Genomic DNA, 24321 nt, shown 5'->3' on the forward strand with positions numbered 1-24321 from the left:
TGAACTGAGCAATCGGGGAGAAGGACCTTGGTCAGGAGGTGACCAAAAACCAGATGTTCACTCTGACAGAGATCCAGAGTTCCTCTGTAGAGATGGGAGAACCTTCCAGAAGGTCAACAATCTCTGCAGTACTCCACCAATCAGGCCTTTATGGTAGATTGACCAGACGGAAGCCATTTCTCAGTAAAAGGCACATAACAGCCCGCTTGGAGTTTCCTTAAAGACACTCAGACTATGAGAAACAAGATTCTCTGGTCTGATGAAACCAAAATTGAATTCTTCGGCCTGAATGCCAAGCGTCACCTCTGAAGGCAATCTGGCACCATCCTTATGGTGAAGCATGGTGGCACTATTCTTATGATGAAGCATGGTGGCACCATCCTTATGGTGAAGCATGGTGGCACCATCCTTATGGTGAAGCATGGTGGCACTATCCTTATGGTGAAGCATGGTGGCACTATCCTTATGGTGAAGCATGGTGGCACCATCCTTATGGTGAAGCATGGTGGCACCATCCTTATGGTGAAGCATGGTGGCACCATCCTTATGGTGAAGCATGGTGGCACCATCCTTATGGTGAAGCATGGTGGCACCATCCTTATGGTGAAGCATGGTGGCACCATCCTTATGGTGAAGCATGGTGGCACCATCCTTATGGTGAAGCATGGTGGCACCATCCTTATGGTGAAGCATGGTGGCACCATCCTTATGGTGAAGCATGGTGGCACCATCCTTATGGTGAAGCATGGTGGCACCATCCTTATGGTGAAGCATGGTGGCACCATCCTTATGGTGAAGCATGGTGGCACCATCCTTATGGTGAAGCATGGTGGCACCATCCTTATGGTGAAGCATGGTGGCAGCATCATGCTTTGGAGATGTTTTTCAGCGGCAGGGACTGGGAGACTAGTCAGGATCAAGAGGAAGCTGAACGGAGTCAAGTACAGAGAGATCCTTGATGAAAACTTGCTCCTGGGCGCTCAGGACCTTGGACTGGGCCGAAGGTTCACCTTCCAACAGGACAGCGACCCTAAGCACACAGCCAAGACAACGCAGGAGTGGTGTTGGAACAAGTCTCTGAATGTCCTTGAGTGGCCCAGACAGAGCCCAGACTTGAACCCGATCGATCAAACATCTCTGGAGAGACCTGAAAATGGCTGTGCAGCGACATCCCCATCCAACCTGACAGAGCTTGAGAGGATCTGCAGAGAAGAATGGGTGAAACTCCCCAAATACAGGTGTGCCAAACTTGTAGCGTCATACCCAAGAAGACTCGAGGCTGTAATCAATGCCAAAGGTTCTTCAACAAAGTACTGAGTAAATCGTCTGAATACTTGTGTAAATGTTTTTTATATTTAGTGAATTAGCAAACATTTCAAAAACCTGATTTTGCTTCGTCATTATGGGGTATTGTGATGTCATTATGGGGTATTGTGATGTCATTATGGGGTATTGTGATGTCATTATTGTGATGTATTGTGATGTCGTTATGGAGTATTGTGATGTCGTTATGGAGTATTGTGTGTACATTGATGAGCAAAAAAACCCAGTTGAATCCATTTTAGAAAAATGCTGTATCCTAACAAAATGTGGAAAAAGTGAAGCAGTCTGAATACTTTCCGAAGGCACTGTATATACCAAAGTATGTGGACACACCTTCAAATTAGTGGATCCGGCTATTTCAGCCACACACGTTGCTAACGGGTATAAAATCGAACACACACCCAATCCGTTGGACGAATCTGGGTTTGGCGGATGCCTGGAGAACTCAACCTGCCTGAATGCATAGTTCAAAACTGTAAAGTTTGGTGGAGGGCGATAATGGTCTGGGGCTGTTTTTCATGTTTCAGGCTAGGCCCCTTAGTTCCAGTGAAGGGAAATCTTAACTCTACAACACAATGACATTCTAGATGATTCTGTGTTTCCTACTTTGTGGCAACAGTTTGGGGAAGGCCCTTTTCTGTTTCAGCATGACAATGCCCCAGTGCACAAAGCGAGGTCCTTACAGAAATGGTTTGTTGAGATCGGTGTGGAAGAACTTGAATGGCCTTCACAGAGCCCTGACCTCAACCCCATCAAACACCTTTGGGATGAATTGGAACGCCGACTGCAAGCCAGGCCTAATCCACCAACATCAGTGCCCGACCTCACTAATGCTCTTGTGGCTGAATGGAAGCAAGTCACTGCCACGATGTTCCAACATCTAGTGGAAATCCTTCCCAGAAGAGCGGAGGCTGTTATAGTAGCAAAGGGGAGGACCAACTCCATAATAATGCCCATGATTTTGGAATGAAATATTCGACTAGCAGGTGTCCACATACTTTTGGTAATCTCGTGTATCTTTCTAAGTAACACAATACTTAATTAAATAAATCACAATTTTGTGACTCAAGTGTGGAAGTAATTTCCTAATCAAACCTGAAATGAATATTTTTCCTGATTTTTAAGATGTAACTTTCTTGTCTTTAGTTTATTGGCGGACGCTACTTCTACACCCAAGCCTACAAGGCCCTGAAACACAAAACAGCCAACATGGACGTGCTCATCGTGCTGGCCACCTCCATAGCCTTCACCTACTCCGTGGTCATCCTCATGGTCGCCATGATAGAGAGGGCAAAGGTCAACCCCATCACCTTCTTTGACACGCCCCCCATGCTCTTTGTCTTCATCTCCCTGGGGCGCTGGCTGGAGCAGATCGCCAAGGTACTGGACCGGTATATCTCTTTTATTTAACCTTTTATTTAACTAGGCAAGTCAATTAATTCTGTCGCTAACACAACCATATACTCCTGACCTGCTCTGTAGCTAACACAACCATATACTCCTGACCTGCTCTGCTAACACAACCATATACTCCTGACCTGCTAACACAACCATATACTCCTGACCTGCTCTGTAGCTAACACAACCATATACTCCTGACCTGCTCTGTAGCTAACACAACCATATACTCCTGACCTGCTCTGTAGCTAACACAACCATATACTCCTGACCTGCTCTGTCTCCCTCCTCCAGAGTAAGACGTCAGAAGCTCTATCCAAGCTGATGTCCCTCCAGGCCAGCGAGGCCACGGTGGTCACGCTCAACACGGACATGTCTGTACTCAGGTACTTCCCTAAAGAGCTCCTGTTTCTAGACCTGGAATTGGATAGCCTGGGTGTTTCTGGTCATAACCAAAACCGTTTCTGGCCCTGAGATTAGGAATTGGATAGCCTGGGTGTTTCTGGTCATAACCAAAACCGTTTCTGGCCCTGAGATTAGGAATTGGATAGCCTGGGTGTTTCTGGTCATAACCAAAACCGTTTCTGGCCCTGAGATTAGGAATTGGATAAGGTAGGCTGTAAGATATTTGACACTAGTGTTTTTAAAGTTTCATTTCGATGTTTAATCAGAACTGACCCCAGGCCAACATTGAACAGCAAACTCTTTTGAGACATGACATAGAACCAGTGCATTATACATCCGACTACACGCCTTTCTCTCTGTCCGTGTCAGTGAGGAGCAGGTAGATGTTGAGCTGGTCCAGAGAGGAGACGTTGTCAGGGTGGTTCCTGGAGGGAAGTTCCCGTAGATGGGAGGGTCATCGAGGGACACAGCATGGCTGACGAGTCTCTCATCACAGGTGGGTTACAGTGGGAAGATCACCTCTGAGGATACTGCAGAAGATACATCTCAAAGCTAATCGTCTCTGATGTGTGTTTTGTGTCCCAGGCGAGGCCATGCCAGTGACTAAGAAGCCAGGCAGCTCAGTGATAGCTGGCTCTATCAACCAGAACGGCTCTCTGCTCGTCAGTGCTACACACGTAGGCCTGGACACAACCCTGTCTCAGATAGTTAAACTAGTGGAGGAGGCTCAGACATCTAAGGTGAGGCTGGTGGTGGTGGTGGTAATATGTTCATTTTTGTATAAAACGATCTTCTGTTTCCTGGACTTTGAGTTGGATATAAGGGATATTTGATATATATTTGTCAATATTTAATTTTGACAGAACTGACCTTGGGCAACACATGGAGGATTTGTCTCAGAATGAATTTTTCAGTTCTGAGCTAGAAGAGCTTCACCTCTGTGACCTCTGACCTATGCTTGAACCTTTTTACCTTTATGACCTCTGACCTTTATGAGCTCCCCTGCAGGCTCCCATCCAGCAGTTTGCAGATAAGATCAGTGGCTACTTTGTCCCGTTCATCGTTGGGGTCTCTCTCCTCACTCTGTTCGCCTGGATCCTCATTGGCTTTGTCGACTTTCCACTGGTGGAGAAATACTTCCCTGTGAGTAGCCTTTACTATACAGATATCTGTGAGTAGCCTTTACTATACAGATATCTGTGAGTAGCCTTTACTATACAGATATCTGTGAGTAGCCTTTACTATACACATATCTGTGAGTAGCCTTTACTATACACATATCTGTGTAGAAACCTTTACTATACACATATCTATGTAAAAACCTTTACTATACACATATCTATGTAAAAACCTTTACTATACACATATCTATGTAAAAACCTTTACTATACACATATCTATGTAAAAACCTTTACTATACACATATCTATGTAAAAACCTTTACATAGGGTGTATTTAGCTAAATAATTCCTTCTTAAATCGGGTATTTTCATTTTCATTTAAGTCCTGTCTCTTTGTGAGACCAGTATGGGAAAGCCCTAGTCTGCTGTCACCTGTCTACTTCCTGTTTAAAAAGTGGAGGCTGATCAAGGAGAGGAAATCAACATTAGACTATTGAAATGTAAACCAGACTGTTCCTCTGTTTCACTGTCTCCCTCTACAGGGCTATGATAAGAGCATCTCCCTCTACATGGCTATGATAAGAGCATCTCCCTCTACAGGGCTATGATAAGAGCATCTCCGTCTCCCTCTACAGGGCTATGATAAGAGCGTCTCCCTCTACAGGGCTATGATAAGAGCATCTCCCTCTACAGGGCTATGATAAGAGCATCTCCCTCTACAGGGCTATGATAAGAGCATCTCCCTCTACAGGGCTATGATAAGAGCATCTCCCTCTACAGGGCTATGATAAGAGCATCTCCCTCTACGGGGCTATGATAAGAGCATCTCCGTCTCCCTCTACAGGGCTATGATAAGAGCATCTCCCTCTACAGGGCTATGATAAGAGCATCTCCTCTACAGGGCTATGATAAGAGCATCTCCCTCTACAGGGCTATGATAAGAGCATCTCCCTCTACAGGGCTATGATAAGAGCATCTCCCTCTACAGGGCTATGATAAGAGCATCTCCGTCTCTCTACCGTCTCCCTCTACAGGGCTATGATAAGAGCATCTCCCTCTACAGGGCTATGATAAGAGCATCTCCCTCTACAGGGCTATGATAAGAGCATCTCCCTCTACGGGGCTATGATAAGAGCATCTCCCTCTACGGGGCTATGATAAGAGCATCTCCCTCTACAGGGCTATGATAAGAGCATCTCCCTCTACAGGGCTATGATAAGAGCATCTCCCTCTACAGGGCTATGATAAGAGCATCTCCCTCTACAGGGCTATGATAAGAGCATCTCCCTCTACAGGGCTATGATAAGAGCATCTCCGTCTCCCTCTACAGGGCTATGATAAGAGCATCTCCGTCTCCCTCTACAGGGCTATGATAAGAGCATCTCCGTCTCCCTCTTACAGGGCTATGATAAGAGCATCTCCCTCTACAGGGCTATGATAAGAGCATCTCCAATCTAACGTTTCTGTCTCCCTCTTACAGGGCTATGATAAGAGCATCTCCGTCTCCCTCTTACAGGGCTATGATAAGAGCATCTCCAATCTAACGTATCTGTCTCCCTCTACAGGGCTATGATAAGAGCATCTCCGTCTCCCTCTTACAGGGCTATGATAAGAGCATCTCCAATCTAACGTCTCTGTCTCCCTCTACAGGGCTATGATAAGAGCGTCTCTAATCTAACGTCTCTAGCTCCCTCTACAGGGCTATGATCAGAGCATCTCCAATCTAACGTCTCTGTCTCCCTCTACAGGGCTATGATAAGAGCATCTCCAAGGCAGAAGCTGTGATCAGGTTTGCCTTCCAGGCCTCCATCACGGTGCTGTGTATCGCCTGCCCCTGCTCTCTGGGCCTGGCAACCCCGACAGCTGTGATGGTGGGCACGGGGGTGGGCGCTCAGAACGGTATCCTCATCAAGGGAGGGGAACCACTAGAGATGGCACACAAGGTGAGGGGAGAAGACCCTACCAATCAGACTGTAGTCGATCACTAATAATATCACGTTGATAGTAAAACAATCATTAGGTTTGATATGTTATGCCTCATGTTTGTAGTCAGAATCTGATTGTTTACGACTGTATGTTATTAAATTGTCTGAGGATCGCGATACTGTCGCTTCCCTTATTCCTCACTCATTACAAAAAAACGGTATATTTTCCAGATCCAGACAGTGGTGTTTGATAAGACAGGTACCATCACCTACGGAGCTCCTAAAGTCATCCAGGTGAAGATTGTAGTGGAGGGGAACAGGATGCCTCGCTCCCGTCTGCTGGCCATCGTAGGGACTGCAGAGAACAACAGCGAACACCCGCTGGGAGCTGCCATTACCAAGTACTGTAAACAGGTGAGTCTGTTACCAAGTACTGTAAACAGGGGTGAGTCTGTTACCAAGTACTGTAAACAGGGGTGAGTCTGTTACCAAGTACTGTAAACAGGGGTGAGTCTGTTACCAAGTACTGTAAACAGGGGTGAGTCTGTTACCAAGTACTGTAAACAGGGGTGAGTCTGTTACCAAGTACTGTAAACAGGGGTGAGTCTGTTACCAAGTACTGTAAACAGGGGTGAGTCCTACAGCTGACAGGTATGAGACTGGTTGTGAGTCCTCGTGAGTGGATCATTCCAAGTGCCTGTCTTTCATTGTGGATCCAGATGAAGTGTACTAATCTGTCTCTCTGTGTTAGGAGCTGGGGACAGAGTCCCTTGGTGCGTGTACTGACTTCCAGGCTGTGCCAGGCTGTGGAATACGATGCCAGGTCAGTAACACAGAGACCATCAGGAGAGGACCGTGACGGCTGTGTAATAACTAAACCTGTGTGTGTGTGTGTGTGTTAGGTCAGTAACACAGAGACCCTGCTGAGACAACATCAAGAGGACAGTGACGGTGAAGACAACAACCAGGGAAACAGTGTTCTGGTCCAGATCAGTGACTCCAGAACCCGGCCAGGATCACACCCCCTCATCATGGACCCGCAGCCTCTCAGTGCGTACTGGGATGTGTAGTGCAAAATAGGACAGCTATTTTCAATTGTTTTAAAGCCGAATGGAAAATATAATCTTAAATTAGCCCTTATTGTCAATTATTATTCACCATTAGGCCTGACTATTCCCCTGTTTCCACTGCATCGATTTAAATGCATGCTATACATTCTGTCTCCAATCTAGGATATATTCTATTCTCACCCCTATTCCTCTCTGTGTTTTCCTCTATAGACCTGGTGCAGACAGCATCCTACGTGGTGTTGATAGAGAGCCAGTAACCTCTCTGTGTTTTCCTCTATAGACCTGGTGCAGACAGCATCCTACGTGGTGTTGATAGAGAGCCAGTAACCTCTCTGTGTGTTCCTCTATAGACCTGGTGCAGACAGCATCCTACGTGGTGTTGATAGAGAGCCAGTAACCTCTCTGTGTGTTCCTCTATAGCCCTGGTGCAGACAGCATCCTACGTGGTGTTGATAGAGAGCCAGTAACCTCTCTGTGTTTTCCTCTATAGACCTGGTGCAGACAGCATCCTACGTGGTGTTGATAGAGAGCCAGTAACCTCTCTGTGTGTTCCTCTATAGCCCTGGTGCAGACAGCATCCTACGTGGTGTTGATAGAGAGCCAGTAACCTCTCTGTGTGTTCCTCTATAGACCTGGTGCAGACAGCATCCTACGTGGTGTTGATAGAGAGCCAGTAACCTCTCTGTGTTTTCCTCTATAGACCTGGTGCAGACAGCATCCTACGTGGTGTTGATAGAGAGCCAGTAACCTCTCTGTGTGTTCCTCTATAGACCTGGTGCAGACAGCATCCTACGTGGTGTTGATAGAGAGCCAGTAACCTCTCTGTGTTTTCCTCTATAGACCTGGTGCAGACAGCATCCTACGTGGTGTTGATAGAGAGCCAGTAACCTCTCTGTGTGTTCCTCTATAGCCCTGGTGCAGACAGCATCCTACGTGGTGTTGATAGAGAGCCAGTAACCTCTCTGTGTTTTCCTCTATAGACCTGGTGCAGACAGCATCCTCGTGGTGTTGATAGAGAGCCAGTAACCTCTCTGTGTGTTCCTCTATAGACCTGGTGCAGACAGCATCCTACGTGGTGTTGATAGAGAGCCAGTAACCTCTCTGTGTGTTCCTCTATAGCCCTGGTGCAGACAGCATCCTACGTGGTGTTGATAGATAGCCAGTAACCTCTCTGTGTGTTCCTCTATAGACCTGGTGCAGACAGCATCCTACGTGGTGTTGATAGAGAGCCAGTAACCTCTCTGTGTTCCTCTATAGCCCTGGTGCAGACAGCATCCTACGTGGTGTTGATAGGGAGCCAGTAACCTCTCTGTGTTCCTCTATAGACCTGGTGCAGACAGCATCCTACGTGGTGTTGATAGGGAACAGGGAGTGGATGAGGAGGAACGGACTGCAGATCAGACCTGATGTTGACGAGACCATGAATGAACATGAACGCAGAGGACGCACTGCTGTACTGGTGGCAGTCGACAGTGAGTTACTGAGGAGGAGTTTCCGACCTTTAATCCATTGTGTTGCTGAGTATATAACCTCTCTCTCCCCGTCTCGCTCTCTCTCCCCGTCTCGCTCTCTCTCTCCCCGTCTTGCTCTCTCTCTCTCCCCGTCTCGCTCTCTCTCTCCCCGTCTCGCTCTCTCTCTCCCCGTCTCGCTCTCTCTCTCCCCGTCTCGCTCTCTCTCTCCCCGTCTCGCTCTCTCTCTCTCCCCGTCTCGCTCTCTCTCTCCCCGTCTCGCTCTCTCTCTCTCCCCGTCTCGCTCTCTCTCCCCGTCTCGCTCTCTCTCTCCCCGTCTCGCTCTCTCTCTCCCCGTCTCGCTCTCTCTCTCCCCGTCTCGCTCTCTCTCTCCCCGTCTCGCTCTCGCTCTCTCTCTCTCCCCGTCTCGCTCTCTCTCTCCCCGTCTCGCTCTCTCTCCCCGTCTCGCTCTCTCTCCCCGTCTCGCTCTCTCTCTCTCTCCCCGTCTCGCTCTCTCTCTCTCTCCCCGTCTCGCTCTCTCTCTCTCTCCCCGTCTCTCTCTCTCTCCCCGTCTCGCTCTCTCTCTCTCTCTCCCCGTCTCGCTCTCTCTCTCTCTCTCCCCTCTCGCTCTCTCTCTCTCTCCCCGTCTCGCTCTCTCTCTCTCCCCGTCTCGCTCTCTCTCTCTCTCCCCGTCTCGCTCTCTCTCTCTCTCCCCGTCTCGCTCTCTCTCTCTCTCCCCGTCTCGCTCTCTCTCTCTCTCTCCCCGTCTCGCTCTCTCTCTCTCTCCCCGTCTCGCTCTCTCTCTCTCCCGTCTCGCTCTCTCTCCCCGTCTCGCTCTCTCTCCCGTCTCGCTCTCTCTCCCCGTCTCGCTCTCTCTCCCCGTCTCGCTCTCTCTCCCCGTCTCGCTCTCTCTCCCCGTCTCGCTCTCTCTCCCCGTCTCGCTCTCTCTCCCCGTCTCGCTCTCTCTCCCCGTCTCGCTCTCTCTCCCCGTCTCGCTCTCTCTCCCCGTCTCGCTCTCTCTCCCCGTCTCGCTCTCTCTCCCCGTCTCGCTCTCTCTCCCCGTCTCGCTCTCTCTCCCCGTCTCGCTCTCTCTCCCCGTCTCGCTCTCTCTCCCCGTCTCGCTCTCTCTCCCCGTCTCGCTCTCTCTCCCCGTCTCGCTCTCTCTCCCCGTCTCGCTCTCTCTCCCCGTCTCGCTCTCTCTCCCCGTCTCGCTCTCTCTCCCCGTCTCGCTCTCTCTCCCCGCTCTCTCTCCCCGTCTCGCTCTCTCTCCCCGTCTCGCTCTCTCTCCCCGTCTCGCTCTCTCTCCCCGTCTCGCTCTCTCTCCCCGTCTCGCTCTCTCTCCCCGTCTCGCTCTCTCTCCCCGTCTCGCTCTCTCTCCCCGTCTCGCTCTCTCTCCCCGTCTCGCTCTCTCTCCCCGTCTCGCTCTCTCTCCCCGTCTCGCTCTCTCTCCCCGTCTCGCTCTCTCTCCCCGTCTCGCTCTCTCTCCCCGTCTCGCTCTCTCTCCCCGTCTCGCTCTCTCTCCCCGTCTCGCTCTCTCTCCCCGTCTCGCTCTCTCTCCCCGTCTCGCTCTCTCTCTCTCTCCCCGTCTCGCTCTCTCTCCCCGTCTCGCTCTCTCTCTCTCTCCCCGTCTCGCTCTCTCTCCCCGTCTCGCTCTCTCTCCCCGTCTCGCTCTCTCTCCCCGTCTCGCTCTCTCTCCCCGTCTCGCTCTCTCTCTCCCCGTCTCGCTCTCTCTCCCCGTCTCGCTCTCTCTCTCTCTCCCGTCTCGCTCTCTCTCTCTCTCCCCGTCTCGCTCTCTCTCCCCGTCTCGCTCTCTCTCCCCGTCTCGCTCTCTCTCCCCGTCTCGCTCTCTCTCTCTCTCCCCGTCTCGCTCTCTCTCTCTCTCCCCGTCTCGCTCTCTTTCTCTCTCTCCATCTGTCTCTCTCTCTCTCTCCGTCTCTCTCTGTAGGTCTTCTATGTGCCATGATAGCCATAGCAGACACAGTGAAGCCTGAGGCAGAGTTGGCGGTACACACGCTGCAGGCCATGGGGCTGGAGGTGATTCTGATGACTGGAGACAACAGCAAGACTGCACGGGCCATCGCTGCTCAGGTAGGGGACTGGACAGGACTGGGTGGTGGGGTTCAGAGGTCACGGGATCCATTTCATCTTCCCCTCATAGGTTATTGAAACCATCAACGAGCTGTGTTCAGGAGTACTACATGCAAATCTAATGTTTATGAATGCACTGAACCGGAACAGGTTTATGAATGCACTGAACCGGAACAGGTTCATGAATGCACTGAACCGGAACAGGTTCATGAATGCACTGAACCGGAACAGGTTTATGAATGCACTGAACCGGAACAGGTTTATGAATGCACTGAACCGGAACAGGTTTATGAATGCACTGAACCGGAACAGGTTTATGAATGCACTGAACCGGAACAGGTTTATGAATGCACTGAACCGGTTTATGAATGCACTGAACCGGTGTATGAATGCACTGAACCGGTGTATGAATGCACTGAACCGGTGTATGAATGCACTGAACCGGTGTATGAATGCACTGAACCGGTGTATGAATGCACTGAACCGGTGTATGAATGCACTGAACCGGTGTATGAATGCACTGAACCGGTGTATGAATGCACTGAACCGGTGTATGAATGCACTGAACCGGTGTATGAATGCACTGAACCGGTGTATGAATGCACTGAACCGGTGTATGAATGCACTGAACCGGTGTATGAATGCACTGAACCGGAACAGGTGTATGAATGCACTGAACCGGAACAGGTGTATGAATGCACTGAACCGGAACAGGTGTATGAATGCACTGAACCGGAACAGGTGTATGAATGCACTGAACCGGAACAGGTTTATGAATGCACTGAACCGGAACAGGTTTATGAATGCACTGAACCGGTTTATGAATGCACTGAACCGGTGTATGAATGCACTGAACCGGTGTATGAATGCACTGAACCGGTGTATGAATGCACTGAACCGGTGTATGAATGCACTGAACCGGTGTATGAATGCACTGAACCGGTGTATGAATGCACTGAACCGGTGTATGAATGCACTGAACCGGTGTATGAATGCACTGAACCGGTGTATGAATGCACTGAACCGGTGTATGAATGCACTGAACCGGTGTATGAATGCACTGAACCGGTGTATGAATGCACTGAACCGGTGTATGAATGCACTGAACCGGTGTATGAATGCACTGAACCGGTGTATGAATGCACTGAACCGGAACAGGTGTATGAATGCACTGAACCGGAACAGGTGTATGAATGCACTGAACCGGAACAGGTGTATGAATGCACTGAACCGGAACAGGTGTATGAATGCACTGAACCGGAACAGGTTTATGAATGCACTGAACCGGAACAGGTTTATGAATGCACTGAACCGGAACGAACATGTCACTCTGGAAAACAGCATCTGATAAACAACCCAAATGTAAATGTAGTTTTATTGTAGGTTGTGAACTGTCATTTAGCTGTCTCTCTGTCCCCTCCAGGTGGGCATCAGGAAGGTGTTTGCGGAGGTGCTGCCGTCCCACAAGGTGGCCAAGGTAGAGCAGCTGCAGCAGGCAGGGAAGAGGGTGGCCATGGTGGGTGACGGGGTCAACGACTCGCCCGCTCTGGCCATGGCAGACGTTGGCATCGCCATAGGAACTGGCACCGACGTGGCCATAGAGGCAGCTGATGTGGTGCTGATCAGGGTGAGGAGCAGAGAGCTGTGTGGATGGCTGTTAATCTGTCTGGCCGTCTCTACATGTTAATCTGTCTGGCTGTCTGGCCGTCTCTACATGTTAATCTGTCTGCCCGTCTCTACATGTTAATCTGTCTGGCTGTCTGGCCGTCTCTACATGTTTGGCTGTCTGATCGTCTCTACATGTTAATCTGTCTGGCCGTCTCTACATGTTAATCTGTCTGGCCGTCTCTACATGTTAATCTGTCTGGCCGTCTCTACATGTTAATCTGTCTGGCCGTCTCTACATGTTAATTACGGCTGAGATCCCGTTAACGGGATCGATATGACAACAGCCAGTGAAAGTGCAGGGCGCCAAATTCAAACAACAGAAATCTCATAATTAAAATTCCTCAAACATACATGTATCTTATACCGTTTTAAAGGTAATCTTGTTGTTAATCCCACCACAGTGTCTGATTTCAAAAAGGCTTTACGGCGAAAGCACCACAAACGATTATGTTAGGTCTGCACCTAGTCACAGAAAAACACAGCCATTTTTCCAGATAAAGAGAGGAGTCACAAAAGTACAAATGGAGATAAAATGAATCACTAACCTTTGATGATCTTCATGAGATGACACTCATAGGACTTAATGTTACACAATACATGTATGTTTTGTTCGATAAAGTTCATATTTATATCCAAAAATCTCAGTTTACATTGGCACGTTACGTTCTGCTTCCAAAACATCCGGTGATTTTGCAGAGAGCCACATCAATTTACAGAAATACTCATAATAAACATTGATAAAAGATACAAGTGTTATGCATGGAACTTTAGATAAACTTCTCCTTAATGCAACTGCTGTGTCAGATTTTTTTAAAAGCGCACCATGCTATAATCTGAGTACAGCGCTCAGACACAAAAACAAGCCATACAGATATCCGCCATGTTGTGGAGTCAACAGAAGTCAGAAATAGCATTATAAATATTCCCTTACCTTTGATGATCTTCATCAGAATGCACTCCCAGGAATCCTAGTTCCACAATAAATGTTTGTTTTGTTAAAGTCCATTTATGTCCAAATACCTCCTTTTTATTCGCGCCTTTTAGTTCACAAATACAAATTCACGAAGCGCAGGCCAGACGAAAAGTCAAAAAATTCCATTACAGTTCGTAGAAACATGTCAAACGATGTATAGAATCAATCTTTAGGATGTTTTTAACATAAATCTTCAATAGTGTTTCAACTGGAGAATTCCTTTGTCTTTAGAAATACAGTGGAACGCAGCTACCTCTCTCGGGAGTGCGCCTGACCTGAGCTCATGGCATTCTGGCAGACCTCTTACTCAATCAGCTCTTATTCTCTCCTCCTTCACAGTAGAAGCCTGAAACAAGGTTCTAAAGACTGTTGACATCTAGTGGAAGCCTTAGTGTAAATTTGGTCCGATTGCATTTCCTATCTTGGATAGGCAAAGACTTAACCTACAAACCTCAGATTTCCTGGTTGGATTTTTTCTCAGGTTTTTGCCTGCCATATGAGTTCTGTTATACTCACAGACATCATTCAAACAGTTTTAGAAACTTCAGAGTTTCTATCCAAATCGAATACTAATATGCATATCTTAGCTTCTGGGCCTGAGTAGCAGGCAGTTTACTCTGGGCACCTTATTCATCCAAGCTACTCAATACTGCCCCCAGCCATAAGAAGTTAATCTGTCTGTTCGTCTCTCCATGTTAATCTGTCTGTTCGTCTCTGCATGTTAATCTGTCTGTTCGTCTCTGCATGTTAATCTGTCTGTTCGTCTCTGCATGTTAATCTGTCTGTTCGTCTCTGCATGTTAATCTGTTGGCCTCAAATTCATTTTTGAAGAATTGCGCAATTTTATTGTCATGGTAAAGCTCAGTCTGTCTTGAATACTAAGTTTTCCTCTCTCCCCCGTGTCTCCTTCTCTGTCCATGTTCTCTCTCCACTGTCCACAGAATGACCTGCTGGATGTAGTGGGGAGTATTGACCTGTCCAAGAAGACCGTCAAGAGAATCAGGATCAATTTTGTGTTTGCTCTGGTCTATAACCTGGTGGGGATCCCTATCGCTGCTGGGGTGTTCATGCCTGTTGGTCTGGTTCTCCAGCCGTGGATGGGTTCTGCTGCCATGGCCCTCTCCTCTGTCTCTGTGGTGCTGTCCTCTCTACTACTCAAATGGTGAGTTAGCAGACCAGGTGCCAGTTTCCCATCAAGTTGTGTGTGTGTGTTTGTTAGCTCTTCTCGGCACCTTAGTTACTCTAAATCCAGCACTGAACTATTTGTAGTGCCTCATTGGTTCTGTATCTAACTCTCTTCTCTCTCTCTATTTGTAGCTACACTAACTCTCTCCTCTCTCTCTCTGTTTGTAGCGACACTAACTCTCTCTTCTCTCTCTCTGTTTGTAGCGACACTAACTCTCTCCTCTCTCTCTCTGTTTGTAGCGACACTAACTCTCTCTCCTCTCGCTCTCTCTGTTTGTAGTGACACTAACTCGCTCTCCTCTCTCTCGCTCTCTCTCTGTTTGTAGCGACACTAACTCGCTCTCCTCTCTCGCTCTCTCTCTGTTTGTAGCGACACTAACTCACTCCTCTCTCTCTCGCTCTCTCTGTTTGTAGCGACACTAACTCTCTCCTCTCTCTCTCTGTTTGTAGCGACACTAACTCTCTCTCTCGCTCTCTGTTTGTAGCGACACTAACTCTCTCTCTCGCTCTCTGTTTGTAGCGACACTAACTCTCTCTCTCGCTCTCTGTTTGTAGCGACACTAACTCTCCTCTCTCTCCTCTCTCTCTCTGTTTGTAGCGACACTAACTCTCTCCTCTCTCTCCTCTCTCTCTCTGTTTGTAGCGACACTAACTCTCTCTCCTCTCTCTCTCGCTCTCTCTCTGTTTGTAGCGACACTAACTCTCTCTCCTCTCGCTCTCTCTCTGTTTGTAGCGACACTAACTCTCTCTCTCTCTCTCTCGCTCTCTGTTTGTAGTGACACTAACTCTCTCTCTCTCTCTCTCTCTCGCTCTCTCTCTGTTTGTAGCGACACTAACTCTCTCTCCTCTCGCTCTCTCTGTTTGTAGTGACACTAACTCTCTCTCCCTCTCTCTCTCTGTTTGTAGCGACACTAACTCTCTCTCTCTCTCGCTCTCTGTTTGTAGCGACACTAACTCTCTCTCCTCTCTCTCTCTGTTTGTAGCGACACTAACTCTCTCTCTCTCTCGCTCTGTTTGTAGCGACACTAACTCTCTCTCTCGCTCTCTGTTTGTAGCGACACTAACTCTCTCTCCTCTCTCTCTCTGTTTGTAGCGACACTAACTCTCTCCTCTCTCTCTCGCTCTCTCTCTGTTTGTAGCGACACTAACTCTCTCTCCTCTCGCTCTCTCTCTGTTTGTAGCGACACTAACTCTCTCTCTCTCTCTCTCTCGCTCTCTGTTTGTAGCGACACTAACTCTCTCTCTCTCGCTCTCTGTTTGTAGCGACACTAACTCTCTCCTCTCTCTCTCGCTCTCTGTTTGTAGCGACACTAACTCTCTCTCCTCTCTCTCTCGCTCTCTCTGTTTGTAGTGACACTAACTCTCTCTCCTCTCGCTCTCTGTTTGTAGTGACACTAACTCTCTCTCCTCTCGCTCTCTCTCTGTTTGTAGCGACACTAACTCTCTCTCCTCTCGCTCTCTGTTTGTAGTGACACTAACTCTCTCCTCTCGCTCTCTCTGTTTGTAGTGACACTAACTCTCTCCTCTCTCTCTCGCTCTCTGTTTGTAGCGACACTAACTCTCTCTCCTCTCGCTCTCTCTCTGTTTGTAGCGACACTAACTCTCTCCTCTCTCTGTTTGTAGCGACACTAACTCTCTCCTCTCTCTCTCTCTGTTTGTAGCGACACTAACTCTCTCTCCTCTCGCTCTCTCTGTTTGTAGTGACACTAACTCTCTCTCCTCTCTCTCTCTGTTTGTAGCGACACTAACTCTCTCTCCTCTCTCTCTCTGTTTGTAGCGACACTAACTCTCTCTCCTCTCTCTCTCTGTTTGTAGCGACACTAACTCTCTCTCCTCTCTCTCTCTGTTTGTAGCGACACTAACTCTCTCTCCTCTCTCTCTCTGTTTGTAGCGACACTAACTCTCTCTCCTCTCTCTCTCTGTTTGTAGCGACACTAACTCTCCTCTCTCTCTCTGTTTGTAGCGACACTAACTCTCTCTCTCTCGCTCTCTCTCTGTTTGTAGCGACACTAACTCTCTCTCCTCTCGCTCTGTTTGTAGCGACACTAACTCTCTCTCTCTCTCTCTCGCTCTCTCTCTGTTTGTAGCGACATGAATTCTCTCTCCTCTCTCTCTCTCTCTCGCTCTCTGTTTGTAGCGACACTAACTCTCTCTCTCTCTCTGTTTGTAGCGACACTAACTCTCTCCTCTCTCTCTGTTTGTAGCGACACTAATTCTCTCTCTCTCTCTCTCTCTCTCTGTTTGTAGCGACACTAACTCTCTCTCTCTCTCTCTCTCTCTGTTTGTAGCGACACTAACTCTCTCTCTCTCGCTCTGTTTGTAGCGACACTAACTCTCTCTCGCTCTCTGTTTGTAGCGACACTAACTCTCTCTCTCTCGCTCTCTGTTTGTAGCGACACTAACTCTCTCTCTCTCTCTCTCTCTCTCTGTTTGTAGCGACACTAACTCTCTCTCCTCTCTCTCTCTCTGTTTGTAGCGACACTAACTCTCTCTCTCTCTCTCTCTGTTTGTAGCGACACTAACTCTCTCTCTCTCGCTCTCTGTTTGTAGCGACACTAACTCTCTCTCTCTCTCGCTCTCTGTTTGTAGCGACACTAACTCTCTCTCCTCTCTCTCTCTCTGTTTGTAGCGACACTAACTCTCTCCTCTCTCTCTCGCTCTCTGTTTGTAGCGACACTAACTCTCTCTCTCTCGCTCTCTGTTTGTAGCGACACTAACTCTCTCTCTCTCTCGCTCTCTGTTTGTAGCGACACTAACTCTCTCTCCTCTCTCTCTCTCTGTTTGTAGCGACACTAACTCTCTCCTCTCTCTCTCGCTCTCTGTTTGTAGCGACACTAACTCTCTCCTCTCTCTCTCTCTCTCTCTCTCTGTTTGTAGCGACACTAACTCTCTTCTCTCTGTTTGTAGCTACACTAAGCCCAGCGCTGAGCTGCTGGAGTCTCGTCTGGGCAGTCAGAAGAGAGATGCTGCAAGCCTATCAGACGTCAGTGTACACATCGGCATGGGCGAGCTGCGCCGTTCCTCCCCCAAGCTGAGCCTATTGGACCGCGTTGTTAACTTCAGCCGCGCCTCCATCAACTCCCTCCAATCAAAGCACTCCCTGAACAGCATGGCCCTCAGCGAACCCGACAAACACTCATTGCTGGTGGGGGAGGCCCTCTGCGAGGAGGAGTTTGTCTGAGGCTAGGTTATGCTAATTTAAGCTTGACTAGGCTACGCTAAGCTAACTTAAGGTAATTGCCCCATCCATCTACACAGGTGCCCCCAGGGTGACATCTTTTGACTTGAAAAGCCTTTCTTTTGCCCCACACCGTCTGACTGACAGCGCGCACTCAATGGATGCCTGGGGGGCTTCATGTTCACTCTACCGCTGCCCTGGGTCTTTTGTCAATGGCCACTTGTACCCTCAGAGGATGGGGTCTTACACTGGGGTTTTTATAGGAGCTCTGACTCTTTGTCCAGGGTGTTAAGAGCTTCAGCTGAAAGACGATGCAGGTGTCATTAGGAAGACTGCACTGCAATCTTTTTCTATGTGCTTTATAATATGAAGGTTTGCAGAGACAATCTTTTGACATTTATCCAAAGACACCCTAAAATGGTGCCCCATATTAAAGTGTACTTAATGTGACAAAAAAACAGAAGTCCTTCTGAGGCAGCAGAAGTGTATTAAATATACTGTTGTATATTATGATTGTATAATTAAGCAATGAGGCCCGGGGAGGTGTGGTATAAGGCCAATATACCACGGTTAAGGGCTGTTCTTAGACACAACGCAATGTGGAGTGCCTGGACACAGTCCTTAGCCTTGGTATATTGGCCATATATCACAAACCCCCGAGGAGCCTTATTGCTATTATAAACTGGTTACCAATGTAATTAGAGCAGTAAAAATAAATGTTTTGTCATACCTGTGGTATATGGTCTGATATACCATGGCTGTCAGCCAATCAGAATTCAGGGCTCAAACCACCCATTTTGTAACGAGAGTATTTATATTAGTCTTATTTAAAAACAAAAACAATTACCACAGTACTTATTTGTACTTTGTCATATATTTTCCTTGGAAAACGAAGGAATGTTGTTGAGGATGTTTGTTTGTTATCCGTATGTTTCCAACAAACTTTGTTTTCTTGAATTAAGAAATATATATTGTATCATTTAAGAATGTGCTGTATAAACTCTAAGGATCTCTTACTGCAGAATACTTGTGTAACCATTTGTACCAGTAAACTTACTGAAGTGCCAATTGTATACTCAAAGTCCAACACATTCAAAGATAACGCTGTGCTCAGCAGGAGTCTGCAGCTGATTGGCTAGTCTGCTTTACCACAGTCTATTTATTGACAGAGTTTCTCACAGAATGAAGAATTGCATGTTAATTATGTAATTCATTTGGATTAGGAACACAGACCTGTGTGAAACAGCCAGTTATTGAATGTCAATTCTTCACTGTGAATGAAACAACCGATGTTACATGGTAGAAGTAATATGTGAGATGGGACATTTTGAAAACCAGGAAGACGTGGGTCAGTAACATCTGGGTTTCTGGGGCACTAGGAAGACTTGGGTCAGTAACATCTGGGTTTCTGGGGGGCACTAGGAAGACGTGGGTCAGTAACATCTGGGTTTCTGGGGGGGGCACCAGGAAGACGTGGGTCAGTAACATCTGGGTTTCTGGGGGGGGCACCAGGAAGGCGTGGGTCAGTAACATCTGGGTTTCTGGGAGGGGGCACTAGGAAGGCGTGGGTCAGTAACATCTGGGTTTTGGTAGATGACTGAAACGGAGTTCTAAGTTGATTTCCAAATATTCTAACTATATAGAGTTAGACTACATTGCTAGAGACACTATGAAACACCCAATGTAAAGCTAGCAGGACTAGAAGGATAGATTGTAAGTCCCTTCATTCATATTGTGGTCATGACTGATCATGCCAGAAGGCCTGCTTGTTAGTTGAACTGTCCAGTAGTGGCTTGTCATCTGTGTGTCATTCCTCTACATTGCTGTGCTTTTCAACGTGAATGATGTAATCATGCAACACAATGCAGACACCTACTGATTCCTCCACATTAGATGCCAGTTTCATTGTGCTCTGATATGCAGGCCATAGTGCCAGCCAGTACATGTATCTAGCCATGGTGGGGTGGGTGGGGTGGTTGTGTGTGTGGAAGGCAATAGTGTTTCCATATAGGTTGTCTGTATAATTATCTTGGAATAAACTGCTTTGGCGTTGTTCTTCTGTTTATTTTAATTTAAAAACACAGCATCATTCTGACCCATCAAATCCACTTGATTCACTTTATAAATGGTTAGAACATCCCTATTGCAGTAAAGTGGAAAAGGAATCTGCTGTGTCTAACCTTGACCAGTAGATGGCAGTAAGCAACCACAGGTTTTGCCTGTCTGGTTTGAATGAGAGATGAACAAAATGTTCAATTTACATACTTTATCATATGGAGACTGAATAAACCATGTGACCTGACCAGGGGAAACGCTAGTAAGGCTTCAGTCTTGCGCTCCAGGACGTTGACAGCATCCGATGTCACAGGAAGGCCAAGATCATCAAGGACCTCTGCCACCATAGCCTGTTCACCCCGCCACCATCTAGAAGGTAGAGACAGTACAGGTGCACGAAAGCTGGGAATGAGAGGCTGATAAACAGCTTCTGTCTCCAGGCCATCAGACTGTTAAACAGTCTCCACTAGCCGGCTACCACCCAGTACCTGCCCTGAACTTTAGAGACTGTTACTAGCCGGCTACCACCCGGTACTCTACCCTGAACCTTAGAGACGGTTACTGGCCGGCTACCACCCGGTACTCTACCCTGAACCTTAGAGACGGTTACTGGCCGGCTACCACCCGGTACTCTACCCTGAACTTTAGTCACTGTTACTAGCCTGCTACCACCCGGTACTCTACCCTGAACCAGAGACGGTTACTGGCCGGCTACCACCCGGTACTCAACCCTGCACCTTAGAGACTGCTGCCCTATAGACAGACACTGAACACGGGTCACTTTAATAATGTATACATCCGGTTTTACCCACTTGATATGTACACAGCATACAAAACATTATGATTGACCAGGTGAATCCAAGTGAAAGCTATGATCCTTTATTGATGTCAGTTGTTAAATCCACTTCAAATCAGTGTAGATGAAAGGGAGGAGACAGGTTAAAGAATTTGTAAGCCTTGAGACAACTGAGACATGGATTGAGTATGTCTGCCATTCAGAGGGTGAAGACAAAATATTTAAGTGCCTTTAAACGGGGTATGGTAGTAAGTGCCAGGTGCACCGGTTTGTGCCAAGAACTGAAACGCTGCTGGGTTTTTCACAACAGGTTCCCGTGTGTATCAAGAATGGTCCACCACCCAAAGGACATTAAGCCGACTTCACACAACTGTGGGAAGCATTAGAGTCAACATGGGCCAGCACCCGTGCTTTAGACACCTTGTAGAGTCCATGCCACGAAGAAATTAGGCTGTTTTGAGGAATTTTATTGCACCTGCGATAAAATCTTTAAATCTGTGTATACGACTCGATCTTTGACTTCATTTAGTAGTAAAAACAGAAACATTACAACCCTTTTGAGACTTCATTATTTTTTATTTCATCCAGTTAGTCTAGACATGACAACATCCCAAATATTCTGAAAAAAATAATAATTTAAAATATCATTATTCCAGAATACCCTTTTCCTAAAAATACCCATTTAATTTAGATGACTGTAAACTGTCATGACATAGTCCTCTTGAGTGTATTTGTATCACTTTGGCTAGATTGACATTGCAGCAGATTGACTTGGCAGATAGACTGAAGGCCTGTAAAACATTGATTGATATTTGCGTAAGACTTTTAATTTGTAGTAATTAAGGTTTGTTCGGGCAGGTTTGTGTGGCATTTCTTGGGGTTTGGTACATCAAGTTAAAGAGACACGAATACATTGTCTGCTGGTTGACAAATATTGTTATTAAGAATCCATTGTGCTTATCTCTCACTAATTGTTGCTTTTCAAAGTTACATTAATTGATTAATGAATGTGCTTCATCACATAAATAATTTATAGGACTTTAAGTTTGAAATACTGAGAATTAGAAATATGTAGTATCTCAGATCAACCATCAATTACAATATTCACAATATAGCATTCACAGATTTACATATGAAAAACATCAAACAATGAATAGATGCTGAGACTGTGATTCAATCCTAGGCACGTTATAGAGCAGACCACTTTGACGTCATTTACAGCGTTTACCGTCAGCGTATACCGTCAGCGTATACCGTCAGCGTATACCGTCAGCGTTTACCGTCAGCGTATACCGTCAGCGTTTACCGTCAGCGTTTACCGTCAGCGTTTACCGTTTGAACGTCAGAGAAATTGCCTTTTAAAAGGTGCAGTGTCTGTCCAATGCACTGCTCTTACAACCAGCCTTGGATTGAATCACTGCCTCGGTTTGAATTAAATCTGCCGATGCTACATTTAACTACTGAAATACACTGAAACATTATCCATCGCTCAAAGCCTCTTCCTAAAATCTGGAAGAACAACTTCTATAGCAGGATTCTCTGTGAAAATACTTATATAGAAACCATATAAGTCAATACTGGTAGATATATTTTTCATACTTAAAACATTTAAAAACACCTTATACAGAAATCACATGATGCGATGAAAACGGAGGACACTATTATCAACCAAACAGAATGTTCACAATAATTATTTTAAACACTTTTAAAGGATTACTTCCATTTACTTCTTAGACATAAAAAATAGCAATCTGTCTATTGTGTGTTTTTTTTTAAGGTACTCGTAGCGCTATTATCCAGAGTTCCTTTTGTCGGACAGTACTGGACCCCCAGCCTACCTGTAGTTTTTGCTGCTGTTATTGTAGTCCCGAGTTTAACACCATAACAGTGCATTTGAGTGAATCTTTCAGCAGGTCAATCATTCACTATTCCTCAAATTCTTTTGTCATATAGATTTTAAATTAGGGATTGCCAAAACGTGCACAAGACATGCTGCGCTTTTTTCTAGCCTGAGAGATGGTCTAGCTAGCCTGAGAGATGGTCTAGCTAGCCTGAGAGATGGTCTAGCTAGCCTGAGAGATGGTCTAGCTAGCCTGAGACAGCAGCAGAGGAGCACAAGAAAAACCAACTGACCCTCATCTCTTTGGCACATGGTTCAGCAAGGTGCGTTGTCTCGTGACTGGGTCGCTATTCGGGACCGCAAGGTTTTTCTCTTCATCAAGAAACAACACTTCACAACGCTGTGCCACACCTTGAAATGGATCGCTACTTTCATTTCAAGGCAAGACGGCATGGCGGATTCTGCTTTAGGGAGACCCCCTCCCTCCCCCAGATACTGTATCAAACTATACGTTGTTTTTAACAAAAAATGTAAAGATTTGTCATTGTTTTGAAACACAGATGCAGCGGATGCCATCCTGAAAGCAGTGTAGGCTGCTGAGGGGAGAACGGCTCATAATAACGGCCTGTACGGAGCAAATGGAATGGCATCAAACACCTGGAAACCATGGAAACCACGTGTTTGACGCATTTGATACCATTCCACTGATTCCGCTCCTGTCATTAACACGAGCCTGTCCCTCCCCAATTAAAGTGCCACCAACCTCCTGTGCCTGAAGTGACGATACAGACAGACTAGTTGACTGTCTGAAAAACACCTGCCGTATTATCACACCAATGAGGAGTGGTTTGTTCATGCATGGTTTGGGAAGCAGAATAGATAGTCTGGAATAAACATCAATTATATGAAGATATTGCATCAAAAGCACCAGTAATATACACAAATGGTTATTGTAGACCATTAAAAGATCTCACACTGTTAAGGGGCGTAAACCCTGGTCATGGAACCAATGTAGACACCATCCAAAATGGCACCCTATTCCCTACATAGTGCACTATTTTTGACTAGAGCCCTATGAGAATAGGATGCCATTTGGGACGCACACCTGGCAAAGTTCACTCATTTGGCAAATATGAATTCATTAAAATGCACTGTATGTCATATTGTTATTCTCTGAAATGATTTGTTGAGGTCTCACAAACCGCTGTTGAGATTTGGCAAATAAATTAACTTCATTTTGGAGTAGGCATCATAGTTCGATTAAGACTGACTAATATTGATTACTGCTATTGTTATAAATACAGGAATACAGACCCTGTTATTTTTTCCTGGATCTCCACTGAACACAAACATCTGTTTTGAATATGAAAATGTTTTGGCAGAAAAAATACAATCGACAGAAAAGTCAACTATTAAAAAAAACTGCATGGGAATAGAAAAACAACAATCACCTCCTTTCACTGAACACAGACCCAACTATAAACCACCATCATCACAGTGCCAGAATAACAACGAGACCAATTTCTTCTGCAATTGAAAATAAATCACACATAGCAGCAAACAAAGCAAACACAAAGAGAGAGTGACGGAGAGAAGGTGACGGAGAGAGGGTGACGGAGAGAGGGTGACGGAGAGAGTGTGACGGAGAGAGTGTGACGGAGAGAGGGTGACGGAGAGAGTGTGACGGAGAGAGTGTGACGGAGAGAGTGTGACGGAGAGAGGATGACGGAGAGAGGATGACGGAGAGAGTGTGACGGAGAGAGGGTGACGGAGAGAGGGTGACGGAGAGAGGGTGACGGAGAGAGTGTGACGGAGAGAGGTGACGGAGAGAGGGTGACGAGAGAGAGT

The 24321-nt window shown here is 46.8% G+C and overlaps 1 pseudogene; it reads left to right on the forward strand.

The window, feature by feature from the left end:
- The window catches only part of LOC112221251, a 32659-nt pseudogene extending 14751 nt beyond the window's left edge, over nt 1-17908 (forward strand).
- The last annotated feature ends 6413 nt before the right edge of the window (nt 17909-24321 follow it).

This window comes from Oncorhynchus tshawytscha, linkage group LG21 (genome assembly GCF_018296145.1).
Source record: "Oncorhynchus tshawytscha isolate Ot180627B linkage group LG21, Otsh_v2.0, whole genome shotgun sequence".
Taxonomy (NCBI): domain Eukaryota; kingdom Metazoa; phylum Chordata; class Actinopteri; order Salmoniformes; family Salmonidae; genus Oncorhynchus; species Oncorhynchus tshawytscha.